General features: G+C 51.7%; 6 non-coding genes across 6 annotated transcripts; all 6 read left to right on the top strand.

The window, feature by feature from the left end:
• The first annotated feature begins 1,217 nt into the window (after window positions 1-1,217).
• Window positions 1,218-1,289, top strand: TRNAT-CGU (transfer RNA threonine (anticodon CGU)). Its single transcript has one exon. It is a non-coding gene; the product is annotated as a tRNA-Thr (tRNA).
• Window positions 1,290-2,217: 928 nt separating this feature from the next.
• On the top strand, window positions 2,218-2,289 carry TRNAT-CGU (transfer RNA threonine (anticodon CGU)). The gene has a single exon. It is a non-coding gene; the product is annotated as a tRNA-Thr (tRNA).
• Window positions 2,290-5,100: 2,811 nt separating this feature from the next.
• On the top strand, window positions 5,101-5,172 carry TRNAT-CGU (transfer RNA threonine (anticodon CGU)). The gene has a single exon. It is a non-coding gene; the product is annotated as a tRNA-Thr (tRNA).
• Window positions 5,173-6,102: 930 nt separating this feature from the next.
• On the top strand, window positions 6,103-6,174 carry TRNAT-CGU (transfer RNA threonine (anticodon CGU)). Its single transcript has one exon. It is a non-coding gene; the product is annotated as a tRNA-Thr (tRNA).
• A 2,811-nt stretch (window positions 6,175-8,985) lies between these two features.
• On the top strand, window positions 8,986-9,057 carry TRNAT-CGU (transfer RNA threonine (anticodon CGU)). Its single transcript has one exon. It is a non-coding gene; the product is annotated as a tRNA-Thr (tRNA).
• A 926-nt stretch (window positions 9,058-9,983) lies between these two features.
• TRNAT-CGU (transfer RNA threonine (anticodon CGU)) lies at window positions 9,984-10,055 on the top strand. Its single transcript has one exon. It is a non-coding gene; the product is annotated as a tRNA-Thr (tRNA).
• The last annotated feature ends 2,754 nt before the right edge of the window (window positions 10,056-12,809 follow it).

Raw genomic sequence — 12,809 nt, forward strand, 5'->3', positions numbered from 1 at the left:
AGGGGTTAGGCTGGGAGGTGGGGTCTATCCTGAGGGGTCAGGCTGGGAGGGGGGATCTGTCCTGAGGGGTTAGGCTGGGAGGGGGGGTCTGTCCTGAGGGGTCAGGCTGGGAGGAGGGGTCTGTCCTGAGGGGTCAGGCTGGGAGGGGGAGTATGTCCTGAGGGGTCAGGCTGGGGGGGGTCTGTCCTGAGGGGTTAGGCTGGGAGGGGGGGTCTGTCCTGAGGGGTTAGGCTGGGAGGGGGGGTCTATCCTGAGGGGTCAGGCTGGGAGGGGGGATCTGTCCTGAGGGGTTAGGCTGGGAGGGGGGGGGGGGGTCTGTCCCGAGGGGTTAGGCTGGGAGCAGGTGTCTGTCCTGAGGGGTTAGGCTGGGAGGGGGGGGTCTGTCCTGAGGGGTTAGGCTGGGGGGGGTCTGTCCTGAGGGGTTAGGCTGGGAGGGGGGGTCTGTCCTGAGGGGTTAGGCTGGGAGGGGGGGTCTGTCCTGAGGGGTCAGGCTGGGAGGAGGGGTCTGTCCTGAGGGGTCAGGCTGGGAGGGGGGGTATGTCCTGAGGGGTCAGGCTGGGGGGGGTCTTTCCTGATGGGTTAGGCTGGGGGGGAGAAGAGAACGCAGGTCACTACAAGGACTCATAGAAGACAATTGTTACATTTTGCACATAAATGCTCCTCAACCCAATGCAGATCTATTGAGAACAGAAGATTTGTATTCCTTTGTCCCTTACATGGACCCCCAGCATTGTGTGAGATTTCCTGCATTGTAATACATGTTTCTATGTGAACAGCCCTTACAGGTAACCTGACGAGTATTTCCATCCAGCAAGGACATTAGTTCAGACAGATTCAATATATACCAAGGGCCACAATAGGCAAATAGGAGCCATTTTTGTTTAGGCAACACCCAGAGACGCCTGGCACTGAGATGGGGGCTCGGAGATGGCACAATTGTGTAAACCCTGGTGCCTGTTCAATTCTTATCTCTGTTCACAGATGTCTGACGCAGATCAGCCTCTGCTGCAGCCTCTCACCTTGTAACTTACACAGTACAATCTGATCACTGGGGGGGCTCTGATGGGATGAGAAGACTCAGTTAAAGGGGGGCATCTGAGGTAAAGGTGGCTTCAGATTTAAAGGGGGGCTCCAACTGTATTGGCAGACGCACAAAGTACAAATGTCAAATTGTGTGCAATCTCACAGGGTGACATAGAACCATCTCTCCTATAGGGGGCGCAGTGGCCAAGTGGTAAGGCGTTGGTCTCGTAAACCAAAGATCATGGGTTCAATCCCCGTCTGTGCCTGGTTCTGTAATCCCGGATCTCATGTACTGAGTATTATGAACATTTGTGATAGACTAGGGAACCTGATAATCATGTTCATAAAAGGGAACATTTGGGTCGCAGTGACCATAACACAACTTCAGTTCCCCAATTATCACCGGCCCCCAGTACACCCTCCATGGACGGGAGGCACAATCAGGCTGGAGGAGGTACATATAGGTCATCCAGCCTGTGTCAGGTTAGGGGCTCACAATGTAAGAGGCATGGAGAGCTTTCTTGAAGTTGTATTTTTTTGCCACAATTTTTTTGGAATATTAAAAAACTAAATTTTCACTTTTTTGTGCATACCGTCACCAGTGATGTACGGCGTCATCATATGACTAGTATGGCGTGATCCGGGACACTGACTGGTGACAGGATGTATAACAATTCTATCCTTTTTTTCTTTTTTTTTTCTTTTTTTTTTTACATTTTGTTAACACTCTGAGCAGAGCAATATCACGTTACCATAGTTACATTGTACTACTACTGATGACTGCCTATAGGAAGGAAATTCACTTCTACAAGAAAGTATTGTTACTGAATGAAGTCAATTAATTCCGTGTGTATGTTTGTGATTAGCTGTGATTGGCCACAACTAATCACATGGTACAGATAGGCTGTAATTGGCCCAGTCTGTACTATGTGATCACTGTAACCAATCATAGCTATCAACACAATTGTACACAATCAATGGCATGAATCAGAAGTTTTCTGTATAAGGCCGGAAACCAGTAGAATTTAGTGAATATTTGTAGTTATAAGAAGGTTTGTTGGATGATCTAATCATTAGTGGGGATAATCGGCATTTGTATCCAACCAATCATGAGAGAATACCACTAAACACAAAGATCAGATACCACTTGTGTGCGTTCTCAGAGTGTGACATAAAACAGCTTCCCCTATAGAGGGCGCAGTGGCCAAGTGGTAAGGCGTTGGTCTCGTAAACCAAAGATCATGGGTTCAATCCCCATCTGTGCCTGGTTCTGTAATCCCGGATCTCATGTACTGAGTACTATACACATTGGTGATCAGTGACCCGGATAAACATGATTTATGGTTAGGATGACACATTTTTCTTCCAATTACATTGTCTACCAGCTCTGAGGAAAGGGACTCGTCCCCGAAACGCATCAGTAAGCCGACCATACTGACAGTCGGACACCCCGCCACTGTTATGTCCATCTCTACCTGCAATGGAACCGACCCAGACTGTGCTTGAGTACTTCCGTTAGAATACTGCTTCCCCGTCCAAACACCGACAACAGACACCACAGCCGACCATACAAGACTAGACGACACCAATCTTGAAGTAAACCAGGAAGTAGACTACTTTATCTGAAAACAGATACAAAATATATATACACTCCGGGGACAATCCCCCCTCCCTGCATAATGACACAAAAAGGGCCAATCTATATTTAGTAACAAGTGACACACAGGTATTCAAACTTCACACCAGCAGACAGTCCCATCAGGAGGGAGGGCTGCTGGGGACACCCCCCCCCCACTAAGCTAATACACATAAACATATACATCCCATAATAGTTTGCTCCCAAGCCAGACACACAATAGAACAATGGGATGCGACCACATGACATTAAACAATCAACAACCCCCACCCCACCTATCTCCTAGACATGTCTACACAGTCTGAGACAAAGCCCCCCCCCCCCAATATTAGGACAGATCATCCTGCACCCCTAACAGGCACAGGGTGACTTACACATAAGAGGGATATGGAGAGCTGAGACAGGGGTCTCCCCACCTCTCCAAAGTGATTTGTGTTCCATGGGCCCCCCACCCAGAGTCACTCCCATCACAATACCGTTCTACAAAGCTTTACATTCATGCCATGTTTGGGAGTATGTTTTCATCCTCTTTACTTTTCACACACCTTGGGTAATGCACTCGGGGTTTGTGTCTCCTGTTTGCTCATTTTTCAGTTGTTGATTTCCCTATCTGAGGAGGGCAATATCTCCGAAAGGCTATCCGTAGGTGATTTTGGTCCTGGTTCCCCCGGCTTTCCTTTGGCATTTGATCCCTGGAGCGCTGGAGAGTTCATTCTGTTTAATGGTTCCCCCTGACTGCAGCAGATGGCATCATCTCAGCCTGGGGTTGGATTGGTGGGGGGTGTCTGTAATGAGCAATTAACTGGAGGGAGGGAGTCTGCATTGAAGGGTTATTCTCAGGGGGGTGGGGGGAATCATCACTAAGATGGGAGGGGGGTCTGTCCTAAGGGGTTTGGCTGGGAGGGTGGGGTCTGTCCTGAGGGGTTAGGCTGGGAGGGTGGGGTCTGTCCTGAGGGGGGTTAGGCTTGGAGAGATGGGGGTCTGTCCTGAGGGGATAGGCTGGGAGGGATGGGGGTATGTCCTGAGGGCAGTTAGGCTGGTGGGGGGTCTGTCCTGAGGGGTTAGGCTGGTAGGGGGGGGTCTGTCCTGAGGGGTTAGGATGGGAGGGGGGTTTGTCCTGAGGGGTTAGGCTGGGTGGGGGGAGGTCTGTCCTGAGGGGTTAGGCTGGCAGAGGGGGTCTATCCTGAGTGGTTAGGCTGGGAGTGGGGGTCTGTCCTGTGGGGTTGGGAAGGGGGTCTGTACTGAGGGGTTAGGCTATGGGGGGGGTTAGTCTGTTGTGAGGGGTTAGGCTGGGAGGGGGGGACTGTCCTGAGGAGTTAGGCTGGGAGGAGGGGTCTGTCCTGAGGGGTTAGGCTGGGAGAAGGAGGGGTCTGTCCTGAGGGGTTAGGCTGAGAGGAGGGGGGGTCTGTCCTGAGGGGTTAGGCTGGGAGGGGGGGGTATGTCCTGAGGGGTTAGGCTGGGAGGGGGGGTATGTCCTGAGGGGTTAGGCTGGGAGGAGGGGGGGGTCTTTCCTGAGGGGTTAGGGCAGGAGGGGGGTATGTCCTGAGGGGTTAGGCTGGGAGGAGGGTATGTCCTGAGAGATCAGGCTGGGAGGGGGGTATGTCCTGAGGGGGTCAGGCTGGGAGGGGGGGGTCTGTCCTGAGGGGTTAAGCTGGGAGGGGGGGTATGTCCTGAGGGGTTAGGCTGGGAGGGGGGGTCTGTCCTGAGGGGTCAGGCTGGGAGGAGGGGTCTGTCCTGAGGGGTTAGGCTGGGAGGGGGGGTATGTCCTGAGGGGTCAGGCTGGGGGGGGGTCTTTCCTGATGGGTTAGGCTGGGGGGGAGAAGAGAACGCAGGTCACTACAAGGACTCATAGAAGACAATTGTTACATTTTGCACATAAATGCTCCTCAACCCAATGCAGATCTATTGAGAACAGAAGATTTGTATTCCTTTGTCCCTTACATGGACCCCCAGCATTGTGTGAGATTTCCTGCATTGTAATACATGTTTCTATGTGAACAGCCCTTACAGGTAACCTGACGAGTATTTCCATCCAGCAAGGACATTAGTTCAGACAGATACAATATATACCAAGGGCCACAATAGGCAAATAGGAGCCATTTTTGTTTAGGCAACACCCAGAGACGCCCAGCACTGAGATGGGGGCTCGGAGATGGCACAATTGTGTGAACCCTGGTGCCTGTTCAATTCTTATCTATGTTCACAGATGTCTGACACAGATCAGCCCCTGCTGCAGCCTCTCACCTTGTAACTTACACTGTACAATCTGATCACTGGGGGGGCTCTGATGGGATGAGAAGACTCAGTTAAAGGGGGCATCTGATTTGAAGGTGGCTTCAGATTTAAAGGGGGGCTCCAACTGTATTGGCAGACGCACAAAGTACAAATGTCAAATTGTGTGCAATCTCACAGGGTGACATAGAACCATCTCTCCTATAGAGGGCGCAGTGGCCAAGTGGTGAGGCGTTGGTCTCGTAAACCAAAGATCATGGGTTCAATCCCCATCTGTGCCTGGTTCTGTAATCCCGGATCTCATGTACTGAGTATTATGAACATTTGTGATAGACTAGAGAACCCGATAATCATGTTCATAAAAGGGAACATTTGGGTCGCAGTGACCATAACACAACTTCAGTTCCCCAATTATCACCGGCCCCCAGTACACCCTCCATGGACGGGAGGCACAATCAGGCTGGAGGAGGTAAATATAGGTCATCCAGCCTGTGTCAGGTTAGGGGCTCACAATGTAAGAGGCATGGAGAGCTTTCTTGAAGTTGTATTTTTTGCCACAATTTTTTTGGAATATTAAAAAACTAAATTTTCACTTTTTTGTGCATACCGTCACCAGTGATGTACGGCGTCATCATATGACTAGTATGGCGTGATCCGGGACACTGACTGGTGACAGGATGTAAAACAATTCTATCCTTTTTTTCTTTTTTTTTTCTTTTTTTTTTACATTTTGTTAACACTCTGAGCAGAGCAATATCACGTTACCATAGTTACATTGTACTACTACTGATGACTGCCTATAGGAAGGAAATTCACTTCTACAAGAAAGTATTGTTACTGAATGAAGTCAATTAATTCCGTGTGTATGTTTGTGATTAGCTGTGATTGGCCACAACTAATCACATGGTACAGATAGGCTGTAATTGGCCCAGTCTGTATTATGTGATCACTGTGACCAATCACAGCTATCAACACAATTGTACACAATCAATGGCATGAATCAGAAGTTTTCTGTATAAGGCCGGCCATACACCAGTAGAATTTAGTGAATATTTGTAGTTATAAGAAGGTTTGTTGGATGATCTAATCATTAGTGGGGATAATCGGCATTTGTATCCAACCAATCATGAGAGAATACCACTAAATACAAAGATCAGATACCACTTGTGTGCGTTCTCAGAGTGTGACATAAATCAGCTTCCCCTATAGAGGGCGCAGTGGCCAAGTGGTGAGGCGTTGGTCTCGTAAACCAAAGATCATGGGTTCAATCCCCATCTGTGCCTGGTTCTGTAATCCTGGATCTCATGTACTGAGTACTATACACATTGGTGATCAGTGACCCGGATAAACATGATTTATGGGTAGGATGACACATTTTTCTTCCAATTACATTGTCTACCAGCTCTGAGGAAAGGGACTCGTCCCCGAAACGCGTCAGTGGGCCAACCATACTGACAGTCGGACACCCCGCCACACCCGTAATGTCCGTCTCTACCTGCAATGGAACCGACCCAGACTGTGCTTGAGTACTTCCGTTAGAATACTGCTTCCCCGTCCAAACACCGACAACAGACACCACAGCCGACCATACAAGACTAGACGACACCAATCTTGAAGCAAACCAGGAAGTAGACTACTTTATCTGAAAACAGATACAAGATATATATTCACTCCGGGGACAATCCCCCCTCCCTGCATAATGACACAGGGCGGGCCAATCTATATTTAGTAACAAGTGACACACAGGTATTCAAACTTCACACCAGCACACAGTCCCATCAGGAGGGAGGGCTGCTGGAAACACCCCCCCACTAATCTAATACACATAAACACATACATCCCATAATAGTTTGCTCCCAAGCAAGACAAACAATAGAACAATGGGATGCAACCACATGGCATTAAACAATCTACAACCCCCACCCCACCTATCTCCTAAACATGTCTACACAGTCTGAGACAAAGTCCCCCCAATATTAGGACAGATCACCCTGTACCCCTAACAGGCACAGGGAGACTTACACATAAGAGGGATATAGGGAGCTAAGACAGGGGTCTCCCCACCTCTCCAAAGTGATTTGTGTTCCATGGACCCCCCACCCAAAGTCACTCCCATCACAATACCGTTCTACAAAGCTTTACATTCATGCCATGTTTGGGAGTATGTTTTCATCCTCTTTACTTTTCACACACCTTGGGTAATGCACTCGGGGTTTGTGTCTCCTGTTTGCTCATTTTTCAGTTGTTGAGTTCCCTATCTGAGGAGGGCAATATCTCCGAAAGGCTATCCGTAGGTGATTTTGGTCCTGGTTCCCCCGGCTTTCCTTTGGCATTTGATCCCTGAAGCGCTGGAGAGTTTATGCTGTTTAATGGTTCCCCCTGACTGCAGCAGATGGCATCATCTCAGCCTGGGGTCAGATTGGTGGGGGGTGTCTGTAATGAGCAATTAACTGGAGGGAGGGAGTCTGCATTGAAGGGTTATTCTCAGGGGGGTGGGGGGAATCATCACTAAGATGGGAGGGGGGTCTGTCCTAAGGGGTTTGGCTGGGAGGGTGGGGTCTGTCCTGAGGGGTTAGACTGGGAGGGTGGGGTCTGTCCTGAGGGGGGTTAGGCTTGGAGGGATGGGGGTCTGTCCTGAGGGGATAGGCTGGGAGGGATGGGGGTATGTCCTGAGGGCAGTTAGGCTGGTGCGGGGTCTGTCCTGAGGGGTTAGGCTGGTAGGGGGGGGGTCTGTCCTGAGGGGTTAGGATGGGAGGGGGGTTTGTCCTGAGGGGTTAGGCTGGGTGGGGGGAGGTCTGTCCTGAGGGGTTAGGCTGGCAGAGGGGGTCTATCCTGAGTGGTTAGGCTGGGAGTGGGGGTCTGTCCTGTGGGGTTGGGAAGGGGGTCTGTACTGAGGGGTTAGGCTATGGGGGGGGGTTAGTCTGTTGTGAGGGGTTAGGCTGGGAGGGGGGGACTGTCCTGAGGAGTTAGGCTGGGAGAAGGAGGGGTCTGTCCTGAGGGGTTAGGCTGGGAGAAGGAGGGGACTGTCCTGAGGGGTTAGGCTGAGAGGAGGGGGGGTCTGTCCTGAGGGGTTAGGCTGGGAGGGGGGGGGTATGTCCTGAGGGGTTAGGCTGGGAGGGGGGGGTATGTCCTGAGGGGTTAGGCTGGGAGGAAGGGGGGGTCTTTCCTGAGGGGTTAGGGCAGGAGAGGGGTATGTCCTGAGGGGTTAGGCTGGGAGGAGGGTATGTCCTGAGAGATCAGGCTGGGAGGGGGGTATGTCCTGAGGGGGTCAGGCTGGGAGGGGGGGTCTGTCCTGAGGGGTTAGGCTGGGAGGGGGGGTATGTCCTGAGGGGTTAGGCTGGGAGGGGGGGTCTGTCCTGAGGGGTCAGGCTGAGAGGAGGGGTCTGTCCTGAGGGGTCAGGCTGGGAGGGGGGGTATGTCCTGAGGGGTCAGGCTGGGGGGGGTCTTTCCTGATGGGTTAGGCTGGGGGGGAGAAGAGAACGCAGGTCACTACATGGACTCATAGAAGACAATTGTTACATTTTGCACATAAATGCTCCTCAACCCAATGCAGATCTATTGAGAACAGAAGATTTGTATTCCTTTGCCCCTTACATGGACCCCCAGCATTGTGTGAGATTTCCTGCATTGTAATACATGTTTCTATGTGAACAGCCCTTACAGGTAACCTGACGAGTATTTCCATCCAGCAAGGACATTAGTTCAGACAGATACAATATATACCAAGGGCCACAATAGGCAAATAGGAGCCATTTTTGTTTAGGCAACACCCAGAGACGCCTGGCACTGAGATGGGGGCTCGGAGATGGCACAATTGTGTAAACCCTGGTGCCTGTTCAATTCTTATCTCTGTTCACAGATGTCTGACACAGATCAGCCTCGGCTGCAGCCTCTCACCTTGTAACTTACACAGTACAATCTGATCACTGGGGGGGCTCTGATGGGATGAGAAGACTCAGTTAAAGGGGGCATCTGAGGTAAAGGTGGCTTCAGATTTAAAGGGGGGCTCCAACTGTATTGGCAGACGCACAAAGTACAAATGTCAAATTGTGTGCAATCTCACAGGGTGACATAGAACCATCTCTCCTATAGAGGGCGCAGTGGCCAAGTGGTAAGGCGTTGGTCTCGTAAACCAAAGATCATGGGTTCAATCCCCATCTGTGCCTGGTTCTGTAATCCCGGATCTCATGTACTGAGTATTATGAACATTTGTGATAGACTAGGGAACCTGATAATCATGTTCATAAAAGGGAACATTTGGGTTGCAGTGACCATAACACAACTGCAGGTACACAATTATCACCGGCCCCCAGTACACCCTCCATGGACGGGAGGCACAATCAGGCTGGAGGAGGTACATATAGGTCATCCAGCCTGTGTCAGGTTAGGGGCTCACAATGTAAGAGGCATGGAGAGCTTTCTTGAAGTTGTATTTTTTGCCACAATTTTTTTGGAATATTAAAAAACTAAATTTTCACTTTTTTGTGCATACCGTCACCAGTGATGTACGGCGTCATCATATGACTAGTATGGCGTGATCCGGGACACTGACTGGTGACAGGATGTAAAACAATTCTATCCTTTTTTTCTTTTTTTTTTCTTTTTTTTTTACATTTTGTTAACACTCTGAGCAGAACAATATCACGTTACCATAGTTACATTGTACTACTACTGATGACTGCCTATAGGAAGGAAATTCACTTCTACAAGAAAGTATTGTTACTGAATGAAGTCAATTAATTCCGTGTGTATGTTTGTGATTAGCTGTGATTGGCCACAACTAATCACATGGTACAGATAGGCTGTAATTGGCCCAGTCTGTATTATGTGATCACTGTGACCAATCACAGCTATCAACACAAATGTACACAATCAATGGCATGAATCAGAAGTTTTCTGTATAAGGCCGGAAACCAGTAGAATTTAGTGAATATTTGTAGTTATAAGAAGGTTTGTTGGATGATCTAATCATTAGTGGGGATAATCGGCATTTGTATCCAACCAATCATGAGAGAATACCACTAAATACAAAGATCAGATACCACTTGTGTGCGTTCTCAGAGTGTGACATAAATCAGCTTCTCCTATAGAGGGCGCAGTGGCCAAGTGGTAAGGCGTTGGTCTCGTAAATCAAAGATCATGGGTTCAATCCCCATCTCTGCCTGGTTCTGTAATCCCGGATCTCATGTACTGAGTACTATACACATTGGTGATCAGTGACCCGGATAAACATGATTTATGGTTAGGATGACACATTTTTCTTCCAATTACATTGTCTACCAGCTCTGAGGAAAGGGACTCGTCCCCGAAACGCGTCAGCGGGCCAACCATACTGACAGTCGGACACCCCGCCACACCCGTCATGTCCGTCTCTACCTGCAATGGAACCGACCCAGACTGTGCTTGAGTACTTCCGTTAGAATACTGCTTCCCCGTCCAAACACCGACAACAGACACCACAGCCGACCATACAAGACTAGACGACACCAATCTTGAAGGAAACCAGGAAGTAGACTACTTTATCTGAAAACAGATACAAGATATATATACACTCCGGGGACAATCCCCCCTCCCTGCATAATGACACAAAAAGGGCCAATCTACATTTAGTAACAAGTGACACACAGGTATTCAAACTTCACACCAGCAGACAGTCCCATCAGGAGGGAGGGCTGCTGGAGACACCCCCCCCACTAAGCTAATACACATAAACACATACATCCCATAATAGTTTGCTCCCAAGCCAGACACACAATAGAACAATGGGATGCAACCACATGACATTAAACAATCAACAACCCCCACCCCACCTATCTCCTAAACACGTCTACACAGTCTGAGACAAAGCCCCCCCCCCCCCAATATTAGAACAGATCACCCTGTACCCCTAACAGGCACAGGGTGACTTACACATAAGAGGGATATGGGGAGCTGAGACAGGGGTCTCCCCACCTCTCCAAAGTGATTTGTGTTTCATGGGCCCCCCACCCAGAGTCACTCCCATCACAATACCGTTCTACAAAGCTTTACATTCATGCCATGTTTGGGAGTATGTTTTCATCCTCTTTACTTTTCACACACCTTGGGTAATGCACTCGGGGTTTGTGTCTCCTGTTTGCTCATTTTTCAGTTGTTGAGTTCCCTATCTGAGGAGGGCAGCATCTCTGAAAGGCTATCCGTAGGTGATTTTGGTCCTGGTTCCCCCGGCTTTCCTTTGGCATTTGATCCCTGGAGCGCTGGAGAGTTCATTCTGTTTAATGGTTCCCCCTGACTGCAGCAGATGGCATCATCTCAGCCTGGGGTCAGATTGGTGGGGGGTGTCTGTAATGAGCAATTAACTGGAGGGAGGGAGTCTGCATTGAAGGGTTATTCTCAGGGGGGGGGGGGGGGGAATCATCACTAAGATGGGAGGGGGGTCTGTCCTAAGGGGTTTGGCTGGGAGGGTGGGGTCTGTCCTGAGGGGTTAGGCTGGGAGGGTGGGGTCTGTCCTGAGGGGGGTTAGGCTTGGAGGGATGGGGGTCTGTCCTGAGGGGATAGGCTGGGAGGGATGGGGGTATGTCCTGAGGGCAGTTAGGCTGGTGGGGGGTCTGTCCTGAGGGGTTAGGCTGGTAGGGGGGGGTCTGTCCTGAGGGGTTAGGATGGGAGGGGGGTTTGTCCTGAGGGGTTAGGCTGGGTGGGGGGAGGTCTGTCCTGAGGGGTTAGGCTGGCAGAGGGGGTCTGTCCTGAGTGGTTAGGCTGGGAGTGGGGGTCTGTCCTGTGGGGTTGGGAAGGGGGTCTGTACTGAGGGGTTAGGCTATGGGGGGGTTAGTCTGTTGTGAGGAGTTAGGCTGGGAGGAGGGATCTGTCCTGAGGAGTTAGGCTGGGAGGAGGGGTCTGTCCTGAGGGGTTAGGCTGGGAGGAGGGGGGGGGGGGTTTTCCTGAGGGGTTAGGGCAGGAGGGGGGTTTGTCCTGAGGGGTTAGGCTGGGAGGAGGGTATGTCCTGAGGGGTTAGGCTGGGAGGGGGGGTCTGTCCTGAGGGGTCAGGCTGGGAGGGGGAGTATGTCCTGAGGGGGTCAGGCTGGGAGGGGGGGGGTCTGTCCTGAGGGGTTAGGCTGGGAGGGGGGGTATGTCCTGAGGGGTTAGGCTGGGAGGGGGGGTCTGTCCTGAGGGGTCAGGCTGGGAGGGGGAGTATGTCCTGAGGGGTCAGGCTGGGGGGGGTCTGTCCTGAGGGGTTAGGCTGGGAGGGGGGGCTGTCCTGAGGGGTTAGGCTGGGGGGGGTCTGTCCTGAGGGGTTAGGCTGGGAGGGGGGGTCTGTCCTGAGGGGTTAGGCTGGGAGGGGGGGTCTATCCTGAGGGGTCAGGCTGGGAGGGGGGATCTGTCCTGAGGGGTTAGGCTGGGAGGGGGGGGGGGGGTCTGTCCTGAGGGGTTAGGCTGGGAGCAGGCGTCTGTCCTGAGGGGTTAGGCTGGGAGGGGGGGGTCTGTCCTGAGGGGTTAGGCTGGGGGGGGGGTCTGTCCTGAGGGGTTAGGCTGGGAGGGGGGGTCTGTCCTGAGGGGTCAGGCTGGGAGGAGGGGTCTGTCCTGAGGGGTCAGGCTGGGAGGGGGAGTATGTCCTGAGGGGTCAGGCTGGGGGGGGTCTGTCCTGAGGGGTTAGGCTGGGAGGGGGGGCTGTCCTGAGGGGTTAGGCTGGGGGGGGTCTGTCCTGAGGGGTTAGGCTGGGAGGGGGGGTCTGTCCTGAGGGGTTAGGCTGGGAGGGGGGGTCTATCCTGAGGGGTCAGGCTGGGAGGGGGGATCTGTCCTGAGGGGTTAGGCTGGGAGGGGGGGTCTGTCCTGAGGGGTCAGGCTGGGAGGAGGGGTCTGTCCTGAGGGGTCAGGCTGGGAGGGGGAGTATGTCCTGAGGGGTCAGGCTGGGGGGGGTCTGTCCTGAGGGGTTAGGCTGGGA

The sequence above is a fragment of the Staurois parvus genome, unplaced genomic scaffold (genome assembly GCF_062004578.1).
Source record: "Staurois parvus isolate SC_StPar_1 unplaced genomic scaffold, SC_StPar_1.0 ptg001478l, whole genome shotgun sequence".
Taxonomy (NCBI): Eukaryota; Metazoa; Chordata; class Amphibia; order Anura; family Ranidae; genus Staurois; species Staurois parvus.